The sequence below is a fragment of the Erpetoichthys calabaricus genome, chromosome 12 (assembly GCF_900747795.2).
Source record: "Erpetoichthys calabaricus chromosome 12, fErpCal1.3, whole genome shotgun sequence".
NCBI lineage: Eukaryota > Metazoa > Chordata > Cladistia > Polypteriformes > Polypteridae > Erpetoichthys > Erpetoichthys calabaricus.
The window spans coordinates 15,237,044-15,252,714 of record NC_041405.2 but is presented as its reverse complement, the minus strand read 5'-3'; the positions used below and the strand labels follow the sequence as shown (position 1 = coordinate 15,252,714).

Below are 15,671 nucleotides of genomic sequence, written 5' to 3'. Positions count from 1 at the left end.
GGAGCGAAGTGAATTGATACCATATGACACCTGACACCTTATTTCATATGGTGTCTAATGAAATAAGGGCAACAATTGTAGACCATGTTGTCAATCATGGCCTAAGTTTGACTGAAGTTGGTTGATGGGTACAGCCTCAGTTGCCACAGTCTACAGTGACTTCTGTAATATGGACATTCAGGAATGAGAACAAGTATCTGATCCTACATTTACTGTATTTCGGTATCATATGCAACATTACATTTCCGCAGTATATTGTAAATAGTTGAATCTGTGACCTCTGTATAACAATTGATAAATTGATGACCTTAGTATTGTCAGAATAGTACCACTGCCTCATTCTGATGGGAGTGGGCCACTCTTGACACATGAACAGCAGATGGCATTTGTGGACATGGTGAGAGAAAACAATAACATTAGGCTAAATGAGATCCAGTGAGCTGTTGTGGAGGATAATGGGATTTTTCACCACATTGCCTGTGTGAGTCTCTCTACCTTAGAAAGAGTCCTGAAAAGACATGCTGTTTCTACAAATAGCTGTACAAGGTTCCATTTGAGAGGAACAGTGAGAGAGTAAAAGAGCTTAGCCATCTGTGTCTTCAGGTAAGGATATAGAGACGTTTTCTCTTTTTTCTAAGCTACACTGTTTCAGATATTTCTAATGTGAACAATACTTTTGGATTTTACAGAGAATACTTGAGTTGGAGGCCAACGAGACACCACAAAACTTTGTGTATGTGGATGAGACTGAATTTGACCTGAATAAAGTAAGGAGACATGGCTGAAACATCATAGGTCAGAGGGCCACAGTGGATGTACCAGGCCAGCGTGGCAACATCACAATGTGTTCTGCTATTGCTGAACATGGGGTAATTCATATGCAACACAGACCAGCTTCTTCAATTCATAGATGGGTTCTACAATGCCCTCATTCCCGAAAATGAAAGGCCACCATATTCACCATTCCTTAACCCAACTGAGGAATTCTTATCTGCTTGGAGGTGGAAGGTGTATGATTGGTAGCCTTATAATCAGATTTCCTTAATGGAAGCAATGGATGCTGGCCATGAGGATATCACACCTGAGGCTTGTCAAGGCTGAGTGCGGCATGCAAAAAAGATTTTACCCTCTGTGTTTCAGAAGGGAAGACATCAGGTGTGATGTAGACACAATGTGGCCTAATAGAGAGGAGAAATTGGATGCCCCTTAAGACATTTCATACTTTGCACTTTATAGCAATTTTAGATTTATATATTCATATTGTATATATAGTGTCACTTTACTATGCTATGCAGTAGTTGGTGCTATGTTCTAAGTTTGTATATTTATGCTTTGTTTTTTGATTCATACAGTTTCTTGTGTATCATTTTGCTTTTCCACATTTCAGCATTAATATTGTGTAAAGTTTTAAAAAATCCTTCACATTTCATTTTTGCTTGTTTGAACATTTTTTACTTTGCATTAGGCCTAAATTTTTTGCAGTAAGGGTTTGATCAAAGTATAAAAAACATTTGGTGTCTAAGTCTTAAAACAATGCAATACAATTTATTTTTGTATAGGTCAAAATCACACAAGGAGTGTCGCAATTAGCTTTAACAGGCCCTGCCTTTTGTCAGCCCCCCAGCCTTGACTCTTTAAGAAGATGAGGAAAAACTCCCAAAAAACCCTTCTAGGTAAAAAATGGATGAAACCTTGGGAATGGCAATTCAGAGAGAGACCCCTCTCCAGGTAGATTGAGGGTGCAGTGGGTGTCAAAAAAAGGAGGTAAATACAACACAATACAAAAACAGTGGTGAACGGTTTTTATTCATTGGTCACAATGTTGAAGTGATTGACTGACTTTGCATGTTTGGACTCACGTGAAAAAGGTTTTGACTGTTTAAGTGTATTTTGCACAGGTGAGTCTTTGTTATGAGAAATGCCTGAACTGTTTTGAGAACTGCTTTAAGAGTGGTAAGAATGAAGTTCCTGATTTGCGTATTGCACAAAAGCAATTGAGAAAAACTGTAAATGGATGAAAACCACAAACATTACAGGTGATCAAATGACAGAACATGCCAAAGGGGATATTGTGGTGCACTCTATTCAAATTTCTCTCAGTATGTCCATGGAACAGCATTCATTGAAACTGTTAAGTTTGGTACATCCTGAGAAAGAAAGCAAGCACTGGTGAACTCAGCAACGCAAAAAGACCTGGACATCCACGGAAGTCAACAGTGGTGGATGATCACAGAATCATTTCCATGGTGAAGAGAAACCCCTTCACAACAGCCAAACAAGTGAACAACACTCTCCAGGGGGTAGGCGGGCGTATCGATATCCAAGTCTACCATAAAGAGAAGACTGCATGAAAGTAAATCCAGAGGGTGCACTGCAAGGTGCAAGCCACTCATAAGCCTCAAGAATAGAAAGGCTAGATTGGACTTTGCTAAAGAACATCTAAAAAAGCCAGCACAGTTCTGGAAAAACATTCTTTGGACAGATGAAACCAAGATCAACCTCTACCAGAATGATGGCAAGAAAAAAAGTATGGAGAAGACGTGGAACAGCTCATTATCCAAAGCATAGCACATCATCTGTAAAACACGGTGGAGGTAGTGTGATGGCTTGGGCGTGCATGGCTGCCAGTGGCACTGGGACACTAGTGTTTATTGATGATGTGACACAGGACAGAAGCAGCCGAATGAATTCTGAGGTGTTCAGAGACATACTGTCTGCTCAAATCCAGCTAAATGCAGTCAAATTGATTGGGAGGCATTTCATGATACAGATGGACAATGACCCAAAACATACAGCCAAAGCAACCCAGGAGTTTATTAAAGCAAAGAAGTGGAAAATTCTTGAATGGCCAAGTCAGTCATCTGATCTTAACCCAATTGAGCATGCATTTCACTTGTTGAAGACTAAACTTCAGACAGAAAGGCCCACAAACAAACAGCAACTGAAAGCCGCTGCAGTAAAGGCCTGGCAGAGCATTAAAAATGAGGAAACCCAACATCTGGTGATGTCCATGAGTTCAAGACTTCAGGCTGTCATTGCCAGCAAAGGGTTTTTAACCAAATATTAGAAATGAACATTTTATTTCCAGTTATTTAATTTGTCCAATTACTTTTGAGCCCCTGAAATGAAGAGATTGTGTTAAAAAAATGCTTTAGTTGCCTCACATTTTTATGCAATCATTTTGTTCACCCCACTGAATTAAAGCTGAAAGTCTGCACTTCAACTGCATCTGAGTTGTTTCATTTAAAATTCATTGTGGTAATGTACGGAACCAAAATTAGAAAAAAGTTGTCTCTGTCCAAATATTTATGGACCTAACTGTATGTCTCAGACAGGGTTCCTCTTGTTGCTTGGGCTCAAATTAATTTTTTAATGCCTTTTTTGTTCTTGTTTGATTTAAGTAATGTACTGCATTCTTTATTTTCGGTTCTGTCTGTGTATGAATGCTGCCTTGGCTATGTTCCATGTGATTTGTGGGAGGTCCCCAAAAGGTGTGGCATCCTGCCAATCACTGCCAGGAACTGCCCTCCACCTGATAAATTCAGAGTGTCTTCTGCAGTTCATGGCAATTTCTTTTGTAAATGCTCTTTGGGAGTGTTGTGGGGTACAAAATCTGTACATTTTGTTTATATTTCCATTATATTTTGTTCAAGACAAGACAACAGATGAACTACATTCAGGACAAATCAAAGCATGTCTTCTTCCCAGTTATACCTCACTTTTAAAACAGCTGTTCCAACAAAGAAAGTAAGACATGCTGGTGGCTCAGGTTATCAATTACTTTATAACCTGAGAAAGCGAGGACATCTAATTATTTTACAGCCTGGGAAAGAAAGACATAGTGACACCTCAGAGAACTTAAAAAAGTTGTATTGTTTGGGAAAACGGACAGTGAATTCATTCATCATATTGACAGCCAGCCAATCAGAATATCTAACAATCACATCTTACAAAACCCCCAGTAGAATCTTAGCATAAATATTCCTCGTCTGAGGAGCGATATAGAAAGGAAGGAGAAAGAGAACAGAGCGATGTCAACGTGAAGCCATTTCCATCTGGTCATCAGAAAAGCATCATGAGCAACTACGAGTGCTAGATCACAAGCCACCTGTGACATTCATCCTTGTCATCTTTACTTTTTCGTAAGCATTTTCTAAAGACTATATATATCCAGACTTTACTTTGTATTATTCTTTATTCTACTGGTATTATTATTTTTCCTGTAATTAATACCATGTTGCTTTTAACATTCTATGCTTTGTCTTAATTTCAAGAGTGATTGAAGTAGTAAGATAGATTTCTTTGAGCACCTGGTGCGGCCGGAGGTTTGCCATTACCTGTGTGCTGCGAGGTTTATTAAGGGCTGAGGGTGTGAGCTCCACTCAAAAGTAGGGAACAGGAAGTAAGGTATTCTTGGCCTATTAAATGGCCTATAGTCAAGAGTGCTGAGCCTTTGTATGTTTAAATGTATTCTTGTAGACCAAAACTAATATTTAGGTCTGAGATATCATTAAAACATCGTATGTTGTTCGTGCCGATAATAAGTAAGTCTCTTGAAGTGCTGAGAGTGTGACAGGCTGCATTATGCACTTGTGTGGTTTAAAATGTCACAGGTTATTCAGAGTGTGTGTGTGTCATTCATAGGGCACTGCCGAGTTTCTGTATGTATGTGTATAGTGATGTATGCATGTGTTAATCTTAAGGTGCAACAGTAGACCAACCTGCTAATGAATCTGATGAGTACACTTATCCCTAGGTAAAGGGTAAGTAGAGGGGAATACTACAATAATACAGGGAGTTTTGCTGAATTCTTGTAACTTAACTGTGCTTTTTGAATTATTGGGATTTTTTAACCATTTTGTTCTGTTTTTTGACTTTGTTTCCGGATTGTGCTTTGGGACTGTTGATTCCTAATCCTAAGGTTATACCGATGTTTTTATCCTATGTTGTCTTTTCTTCATGGACATACGATTACCACTCGTTACTGACAATCAAATCTACAATGGAAGAGTTCCAGTTTCAGTGAAATGGTGTTATTTTTCCATTGCCAATACAGCATGATGCAATTTTCGGCGTACCTTTACTGTTGCCGGTTAGGATCCTGCCTACACAACAGAGATCCTGCCAGAGGAAGCGTGGAAAGAGGGCCGGATTCTTTCTGCTGCTTCATCGGCTTCAGAAAAATTGTGGGGCTGTGGATTCCAATCTACCAATTCATGTTCACAGGCATCTGATTATTTCTATGATTGTGAACAAGTTCTAGCCCAGAGGTGATCATTAAGGTCTGAGATCTTGGTAAAAGTTATCTGAGATCTCAGATGTCATGAGGTGCTCTAAGTTTTATATGGTGCCCCTTTCTTTTTTTCACCGTACAATCATACAAAGCAAAACTAATACACTAACATTACTTAAAATGCTGGAAAGAAATGTTTTATCTTTAACTTTATTCCTTTTAGATATCAGTTAATTTTCTACTTGTTTCAGTATTCACAGTTCAGAACTATTGACGGGGGAGACCAAACTGGTGCATATACTGTATATGTTATTTACTGTTATAAAGTTTGCAAATTTGTTTAATTTTTAACCAGTCAATGATAGTATGATGAAATTCAGTGTATGACACACAAATTTAAATTTGATATGTTTCATTCAATGACAGAATACCCTGGAAAAAAATTCAAGGTAAGTTAAGACAAAACATTTCACTGAATGTATGAAAAAGGAGGGCTTTCATTGAAAACATGTAGCAATCAGGGTAAAATAAATAATTCATAACAGTATTGAGAGTTAGGTGTCTGTAAAAATTAATTGAAGATTGAAGTCATGCCAGATATTGTTCGATGTTAAATATTTGGATGAGTTGACAAGAATTTTCTGAATTCAAGCCACTAAGAAACTAAATGTGCAAAGAAACTCTTTTCTTCTGCATTCACTCTCGTCAATAATCTAAGATAGACTATTTCAAAGTGAACAATAAAGAGGATGGCTCACTACCAAGAAACTTTCTACACAGCATTATTATTTAAAAGTGAACAGAAAGAAATAATAATCATAATATACAGTACATACCATCCTTAAAAATAATGTATTGTCCATGAAATAGAAATTATTATTGCTGTTATTTAATTAATAATCTTTCATTATTTACTTCTAAGCAGTAACTAATAAATGTAATTTTAGGAGAACTTACCACTAAAAAGAGCCCTTAGAATTTAGATGAAAGTTTTCTGGAACAGCTGTAGTAACAGAAATTGAAGCTGACAAGAAAATAAGAAATTTGCTTCAGATTATAAGCAGGTTTTTCTCCACCTACCTGCATCACTCCTCTCATCATATCTTTGCACAATGCATTGAAAATGAAACATATCTTATAAGATCAAAATAAACACCTGTTGGTGCAGAGGGATGACAGAGATCTTTTCTGTCATTAACATGCTCTCAGACTGTACTTTTAGAAAATTACAAAAGCTTGTATAAATATTTTTGTTTGTGTATGTTTGTGATTTTCAATGTACATATTATATCAGAGTGTCAAACATTAACCCTGGAGGGCTGCAGTGAAAGTAGACTTTTTCCTTTCTGCCACTTTCTTAGTCAGTGACCGATTTCTTCTGTTAACTGACCTCTTTCTCTTTCATTGTAATTGCCTTGTTTTTTAGGACTCTGTCCTCTGAACTGTGAGGCAATAAATGACCAAATAAATCTTGGTCTTAAACTACAACTAATTTTACTCCAACCACTTTCTTAAATAGAAGTCAATTCGTGTTAATTAAACATGTTATTTAATTACATTACTTGTTGGTGCTCTCATTCTACCACAGCAGACAATTCCAAAATTCTTGATTTTGTGTTTATAAGAGTTACTTATGAATGCTTTGAATTTGGTTCAGGGTTTTTGTTTTTTTTGTCTGGCACATCCTGACACAACAGTATAAGAAAGCCCCCTAATACGATATATACTGTGTGACTTATTTTGGTACTTGTGCAGAACATCAAACATTTTTGGTGTTCCACCATATTTATGGTCTTCTAGTTCCCAGATCCCCTAATTTATTGACCATTTTTGAGGACATATTTTGTACAGGAAATTACACACTTATGGTAAAGAGTAAACCAATAAGTGCCTTCACAAAAATTATGTGAAGGACTTGAACTTGTATATCAGTTGACCCCAGGAGTGTTGCTTTATGGCTATTTCAAGGTTGCTGGTCATGAATAAGATAATATGTTTGATATTTAATTCTTTACCAGTGATCCCAGAAGGATAAAAATGGCACATTTCAAACATTATCCCGTGGGATATTGTTTTAAACAATTTCAAGTTCAGTGATTACAAATTTAACTTTAGTTTTGAGTTTTGATCTTTTGGTAGGGAACTAGCCATCTATGAACCTCTATCAGAGTGAAAAATGACATTTTTGTATTACAAACAAAACTATTTAGACTTTAAACAGTTAAATTCAATATTTCAAATATCTGACACAATTATTCTTGTTCATTATATACTTTTATCTGAAGAAGTAAATCAGTACATTTCTTTTGAACACACTGAATTAGGGTGATTTACACAAGCTCAGACTTTTTCTTTTTTCTAAGAACATCAGTTTTGTGGACCTGAGCAGATCTACATTACTGAGGCCTTCACATTTTTTTATTTCCACATATTGTATGATGATTTTGTACCTCTTTTTGCTTTGACTGCTAATTAAGGAAAAAAGAAACAATTAAGGGATCAGTGTCATAAACTAAGAAAAAAGAGATAGATAGATAGATAGATAGATAGATAGATAGATAGATAGATAGATAGATAGATAGATAGATAGATAGATAGATAGATAGATAGATAGATAGATAGATAGATAGATAGATAGATAGATAGATAGATAGATAGATAGATAGATAGATAGATAGATAGATAGATAGATAGATACTTTATTAATCCCAAGGGGAAATTCACAATACAATAAAAGATGTTACTTAGAAGGACAAACCGGTGACTAATGAAGAAAGTGGTTAGAATGAAAACCTGCAGCCACTGCAGCCCTCCGGAATCAGAGCTGAACACCCCTATTATATGATGGTGGTGAAATAATAATAATACATTATGCTTATATAGTGGCTTTCCAATACTCAAAGTGCTTCACAAATATTCAAGAAAATACAGTAGGAATAAAACCAAAGGTTACATTAATAACATATGATGCAAGCTAATATTAAACATTAAATACAAAATAATAGATAAATACATAAAGTCAAAATTCTGAATTAGATTAAAAAATAATGATAAAAAAAGAGAGAGAGGGAGCCATGAACAATTAACACAACTTGTGTTTGCTTCCATGTAGAAATACAGTATGTATGTAGATGTTGTAGTTACCAACAGTGTTAAGGAACAATGAAGGATAAGACCAGATTTTGTTATCAGTTTTAGAGCCAAACGCTCGAAAGACATCAATGTTTCAATGGCTTTTCATTTGATATTCACTTTAGATGTAATAATTCTAGCCAGATCACCGCCCTGACCTGAGGTACACCTCTACAAAATAAATAGACAGGACTGAGTCGCTTAATACAGTGGTGCAAACTTCTGAAGTTTTTGGCTTTGTTGACAATTTGTAGTGTGTTTTATTGTAAAAATAATGTATTTGTTTAAGTGAAATGTAGCACTTAGTTTGTATGTTTAAGGATTCTTTTTTTTTGTTTTAATTATTTAATTAATACTGTTCTTGATTAATTCTGATGCCGGTGACACCACATGACACTGAACCACAAATGATAAATAATAAAAAAAAATTCCAACGTTACTGAAAAGAGATCACATGATTTCTAAGAAGGTCAACACTCTCTGGTGATATTTGCATCCTGTCACAGTTTGCAAACAGAAGAGATATAGATCCCTGATTGCATTTAAAAAATGAGAACAAGACCATCTTCTGTTACTTACAAACAAGCTGGTTCAGTATCCCATATGAAACAGCAGAACTGATAAGCTATAAATGTCAAATATAATGTGGCATTCAAAATCATATTAAAAAAATCTCACATTATGTTTTTCAATTTTCCAATTCTTTTTGTAAGAAGACAGCAATCCCTCCATATAAGAAATATGGAGAAAGCAGAAAGTGACATTTCATCCACAGTATAGCATTATGTCATGCTATTAATGTAGTGAAAAAATTACATTTTACTGAAAAATGGAATACTTGAGAACATTAAAGATTCCCATTACAAATAAAAAGGATGATCTTCTGCTGCCCTGTGCCTCCTGCAACCAATTTAAAGGCTGCACAGCTGGGACCTTATGTATAACATTATGCAAAGAATTCACACTGAAACATGGCATATGGACAAAAACAGAAATGTACGTACGCAATTTCGTGGACCATTATATTGTTACAGGTACCGCTTTCACACTGGGTGCCACCAGTTTCCAAAACCGAGCTAAAAACTTGCATACGCAATCGTTTGAGCTGGTGTGAGAATGTGCATGACTTTACACCAGTTTAGTTTTTATACATCATGATGTGAGCGTGGGAACAGGCTTACGCAATATTTTTGTGCATACACACCATTTATACATGAGGCCCCTGGTCAGCCAGAACTCCAGAATGCCTCATGTCAAAGGACAGTGGAAAATAATGAAAGTCTACCAATGGATTCATTAGCAATATTATAATCATTCTAAAGTACCATTTTTGAGATTGAGAGGTAACAAAACAGAAATGAGAATGCAAAATTGTAATAGATAGAAACTTTCCTGGAAGGAGCACAATTTTTATTTGTAATGTTTGAAAAGTGTATTTTATGTTTTATTACTGGTCAATGCTAAAACAAATTATGTTAGTTGGTGGATGAAAATTTTGATTTTTATTTTCTTAAGAATTACTTGAATATTTTGATAATTAGTTTAAGTAGAATGTGTAAAAAACAAGCATTGAAAAAAGTCTTTTTCTTTTAAAATTCAGCTTTGGGAAGGTGCTTGGTTCTACATGATTTTTTGGAAAAAGATCAGAACAGGTTTAAATGAAAAGTATGCAGACCTGCCACATTTGGTAAATGTTGCTTATTTATAATGTTTTGGGGCTTTCATAAAGCTTGAAAAATTAGCTATATATTTTTTTTCTGATTCAGAGAGCATTTTGTTTTCATTATTTAAATGTTTATAATTTTATTCAGATGCCATTTTGTTTTTCAAACAGGTCCCCCCATTTTCAGAATTTCGTGTAGCCGTGGCAACATATCCCACAGTGCACTAGGACAATATTATGATGTCATTATCATCATAAATATGTAAAGTTCACGAGCAAGATTGAGAATTGAATTTATTTACAAACTACGTGGTTTCTTTTCTGAAATTTTGGAATGAGTTTTGTGGTGTACTTTGATTTATGGTTAGCATCTCTGATTTTGTTGTTTCTCTCTTTGATCTCTGTTTTTGACCTTTGCTACATTAGTTTGTACTTACTCATAAGAATAATTCTGGCTTTCATTTCAAAGTCAAAACACTACCATATATGCATTTGTCATACTTCTGTAAACCTTGTGTTTATTGATAAATTGCATTACTCTGTTTTTAAAAATGAGTGTGCTCCAGTTACCTTGATATAAATCTAAAGGCCGGAGACCACCACCTACAACAGAGAAAGGTAAGTAAAGTAGGAGCCTTGCTGAATTATTGGATCAATTACCAGTATTGCCAAAGGTGAAATTAATAATTAATTAATCAATTTAAAATGTGTTCTTTAAAGCCCACATTATTATTAAAATGTTGAAATTGTTATCTTATTTTTGCCTAGAAAGACCTTTCTGCTTGTAGTCTCATTTAGGAAATCTTTTTTATGTATTAGATCATATATTTTGGTAAAATATACATAGGCACATAAACTTGGTGGATTAAAAACAAGAAGGCACACAGATCACAGCATCATATTGAGTAATTGTTGTTTTTAAACTGTCTAAAAAATGTTCATATAAAGTTTCAAAATACTTCATGTTTGGAGCACTCACAATTTAATAATTTCATAATTAAGCTTTGTTTTTTGATTTTTTAAAGATTCTCTGATGTTGAATCTGCTGTCCTGTTGATCAGTTATCTTGTTTATTTTGCTCATTGTGTTTTATTCTGATTTATGTATTCTTAACAATATTTTACTAGGTCTCATTGGTTTAGCTTGCTTTGGAATTTTCATGAAAATTGATTTCACTGCAGTCATAGACTCTTTGATTATTAATTGTTGCTTTTAGATGTATTTTTGATTTAGTACTCAAACATCTTTTTCATTTTAATTGCTGGAAAATCTGCAATGTGAAAGAAACATTGAATTATTAATAATTGTTTCTATTTTAGTGAATTGAAAGAAACAATGTCCTATTGAAAAGGTGTATTGCAAAGGTTAGTGTTAAGCATTTTCTCCATGTTTGCATTAAGCTTTCTCTGAATTCCACACACATTACAAACATATTTGTTAAATGACATGGTATAGCTAGGTCTAGATGAAAGAATGTCACATTCAGTTAAAGTGAAAAATAGTCCTTCAAGAAATCACATTTTGATATTTGGCAAGAAAAAATACAAATTGGATCTATTGTGTAAAGATGTGATCAGCTGTTCAATGCTTGGAGGCCACTGTGGATGCAATTGGATTACAATTTACATTTGGCAGACAATGTCCATGAGGAGTTTCCACTCTATCCTGTTGTTTTATTTTCATCCATCCATCCATTATCCAACCCGCTGAATCCGAACACAGGGTCACGGGGGTCTGCTGGAACCAATCCCAACCAACACAGGGCACAAGGCAGGAACCAATCCCGGGCAGGGTGCCAACCCACCGCAGGACACACACAAACACACACTAGGGCCAATTTAGAATCGCCAATTCACCTAACCTGCATGTCTTTGGACTGTGGGAGGAAACCGGAGCACCCGGAGGAAACCCATGCAGACACGGGGAGAACATGCAAACTCCACACAGGGAGGACCCGGGAAGCGAACCCAGGTCCCCAGGTCTCCCAACTGCGAGGCAGCAGCGCTACCCACTGCGCCACCATGCAACCCTGTTTTATTTTCATATATGCTAAAATAAAGTACTTGCTAAATTGTTTTGCAACTTGAAATTATCCCAGTATGACTGTCCTTAAATGTGCTTGGTGATATACAGTACTAGCATTCCAACCAAGCCTGGTTTCTGCCCTGCACCTGATGCTTCCAGATTCCATGATCTATTTGGAAAGCAGTAGATACCAAGGACCTGAACAAGACACTTTCATAGTCAAAAACGAATCACTACCAGGAAATTTTGTATACAGAGTTATCATTTAAAACTGAGAAGCCAGCAATAATTATTATGATAAACATCCTCTCCTTAAAAATAATTTGTTTCCTAATAAAAAGCAATTATTCTTACCATTGAATTAATAATCAAAGCTTTACTTTCAGCTCTGCTAAGCAGTAAATCTTTTAGAACTTACCACTGTGTAGAGCTCTTGAAGTTTAGGTTTATGTTTCCAGAAAGAGTTGTATTAACGGGAACTAAAGCTAACATGAAAATGAAACAGCGTAGTATGCTATGAAATACAAAGCCGCTTTTTTCCATGTCCGCCTCCGCCTCCGCTTCCTCTCATTGTGTATTTACACTTATTATTTACTGTCATGTGACCTGTAGGGAAAAAGAAACCTATTCAATAAAAAATTCCCTTACTAAAGAAATATCACGTGATTTCAAAGAAAGTGAACACTCTCCAATAACCTTTGTATGCTATTTCACTTTGCAAATAAAAGGGACATATTGTAGATCTCAGGTTTCATTTTGGAAAATGAAAGTAAAGAATTATTGTAATGCATAAAAATAAGCTGGAAACAGTAGAACTGAAAAGTGTAAATACAAAAAATGTGTCAAATACCAATATTACACTCCTAAAATGCTCAAAACAACTTGCAGGGATATCAGAATAGGCTTTTTCCATTTTCAGATTTTTTTTCATGAAAACAAGACTCTCTCCATACATGAAATATGGAAAAAGTGATATTTTCTAGAAGCCTGTTATCCCACTCATAGGCCTGGTCTGGTCACATCAGGTTGGGGGCATTGCTGCTCCCACCACACGACGAAATACCTTGAGATCCTGGTTGTCAACCTTCTAGGCAGACACGCGATCCAGTTCCACCCTCCAGAAATGACAATCTATGTGCTGCAGCCAGGTGTTAGGTGAGCATCCTCTTGGCCTGGTCCAGCCACTCGGGTCCTCAATAATGAAATTCCTGTATGCCAGATCACCCTCGGGGAATCACGGCACATGGCTATAGTGCCGTAACTGACGGTCCCTCACTATAATGATAATAATTCTTTGCATTTATATAGTGCTTTTCTCACTACTCAAAGCGCTCAGCAATTGCAGGTTAAGGGCCTTGCTCAAGGGCACAAAAGAGCAGAGTCCCCCATTGGCATTTATGGAATTCGAACTGGCAACCTTCAGATTGCCAGTGCAGATCCCTAAGCTCAGAGCCACCACTCCGCCTATGCAGGTAATGTGCCTCATTCGGGACTCCATGAGGAACACAAAGTCAAACCAGCGGTACTCTCCAAAGAGACATAGTAACAAAGGAGTCCAGTCTTCATCTCAAGTCACTGGATAGCGTCCATGTCTCACAACCATATAGCAAGACAGGAAGCACCAGGACTCTAAAGACTTGGACCTTTGTCCCTTTGCATAGATATCAGGAGTGCCACACAACTCTCTCCAGAGACCTCATGACCCCCCATGCTCTCCCAATCTGTCTACTGACTTCATAGGAAGAGTCACCAGAGACATGAATGTCACTGCCGAGGTAAGTAAATCTCTCGATGAGGTCGACACTCTCTCCACAGACAGACACACTTCCTGATGGCCGTGCTCAAGAGGTCATTAAAGGCCTGGATCTTTGGTTTTTATCAGGACACTCGCAAGCCCAGACACTCAGACACCTCGCTCAGTCTCTCGAGAGCCCTGATCAGAGCCTCCGTTGACTCAGCAAAGATCATAGCATTGTCAGCAAAGTTAAGATCAGTGAATCTTTCTTCACCAACAGATGCCCCACTGTTGCTAGACCCCAGACCCTGCCCAACACCCAGTCCATATAAGCATTTGAAGAGAGTAGTTTTTCGTCAGTTGTTTATTTTCTCCAGGGATGTTTCTGACTGGAGTTTTTGTTTTCCTCTCCTCCTTTGTCATCTGGTGATAGTTGAATGATAATGCTAATGGACATATAATGTTAGGTTTCATTTATGTTAATAGGTTTGGAATGGCTTTAGTATACTTTGTGTTTAAACTTCTTCTTTTGACAGCTCTGTCCTCTGTATCTTGTTCTGTTACACCCATCACCTGCATGTCCTCTCTCACCACATCCATAAACCTTCTCTTGGGCCTTCCTCTTTTTCTCTTGCTGGCAGTTCTATCCTTAGCACCCTTTTCCCAATATACTCAGCATCTCTCCTCTGCACATGTCCAAACCAGCGCAATCTCACCTCTCTGACTTTGTCTCCCAACCGTCCAACTTGAGCTGACCCTCTAATGTCCTCATTTCTAATCCTGTCCATCCTCATCACACCCAGTGCAAATCTTAGCATCTTTAACTCTGCTACCTCCAGCTCTGTCTCCTGCTTTCTGGTCAGTGCCACCGTCTCCAACCCATGTAACATAGCTGGTCTCACTACCGTCCTGTAGACCTTCCCTTTCACTCTTGCTGATATCCTTCTGTCACAAATCACTCCTGACACTCTTCTCCACCCATTTCACCCTGCCTGCACTCTCTTTCTCACCTCTCTTCCACAATCCCCATTACTCTGTACTGTTGATCCCAAGTATTTAAACTCATCCACCTTCGTCAACTCTACTCCCTGCATCCTCACCATTCCACTGACCTCCCTCTCATTCACACACATGTATTCTGTCTTGTTCCTACTGATCTTCATTCCTCTCCTCTCTAGAGCATATTTCCACCACTCCAGGCTCTCCTCAACCTGCTCCCTACTATTGCTACAGATCACAATGTCATCAGCAAACATCACAGTCCATGGGGACGCCTGTCTAATCTCATCTGTCAACCTGTCCATCACCATTGCAAATAAGAAAGGGCTCAGAGCCGATCCCTGATGTAATCCCACCTCCATGTTGAATGCATCCATCGCTCCTACCGCAGTTCTCACCACTGTCACACTTCCCTCATACATATCCTGTGCAACTCTTACATACTCATCTGCCAATCCTGACTTTTTCATACAATACCACAGCTCCTCCCAAGGCACCCTGTCATATGCTTTCTCCAGGTCCACAAAGACGCAATGCAACTCCTTCTGGCTTTTTTTATATTTCTCCATCAACACCCTCAGAGCAAACGTCACATCTGTGGTGCTCTTTCTTGGCATGAAACCATACTGCTGCTCACTAATCATCACTTCACTTCTTAACCGAACTTTCACTACTCTTTCCCATAACTTCATGCTGTGGCTCATCAATTTTATCCCCCTGTAGTTACTGCAGTCCTTCACATCCCCCTTATTCTTAAATATCGGCACCAGTACACTTCTTCTCCACTCCTCAGGTATCCTCTCACTTTCCAAGATTCCATTAACAATCTGGTTAAAAACTCCACTGCCATCTCTCCTAAACACCTCCATGCTTCTACAGGTATG

The 15,671-nt window shown here is 37.3% G+C and overlaps 2 protein-coding genes across 4 annotated transcripts in view; both read right to left on the bottom strand.

The window, feature by feature from the left end:
• LOC114663014 (apolipoprotein L2-like) overlaps positions 1 to 12,532 on the bottom strand; it is a 75,450-nt gene extending 62,918 nt beyond the window's left edge. For both annotated transcript variants that reach the window (XM_051934464.1, XM_051934465.1), the window contains exon 1: positions 12,472 to 12,532. The gene's annotated coding sequence lies outside the window, so the exon portion shown is untranslated. The remainder of the gene's footprint in view (positions 1 to 12,471) is intronic.
• The window catches only part of LOC114662955 (interferon-inducible GTPase 5-like), a 138,471-nt gene that overhangs the window by 95,660 nt on the left and 27,140 nt on the right, over positions 1 to 15,671 (bottom strand). Inside the window, exon 1 of one of the 2 annotated variants that reach the window (XM_051934431.1) lies at positions 6,191 to 6,230. The exons of the other annotated variant lie outside the window; for it this stretch is intronic. The gene's annotated coding sequence lies outside the window, so the exon portion shown is untranslated. Of the gene's footprint in view, positions 1 to 6,190; positions 6,231 to 15,671 lie in introns of those variants that run through there. 2 annotated transcript variants of the gene reach the window in all.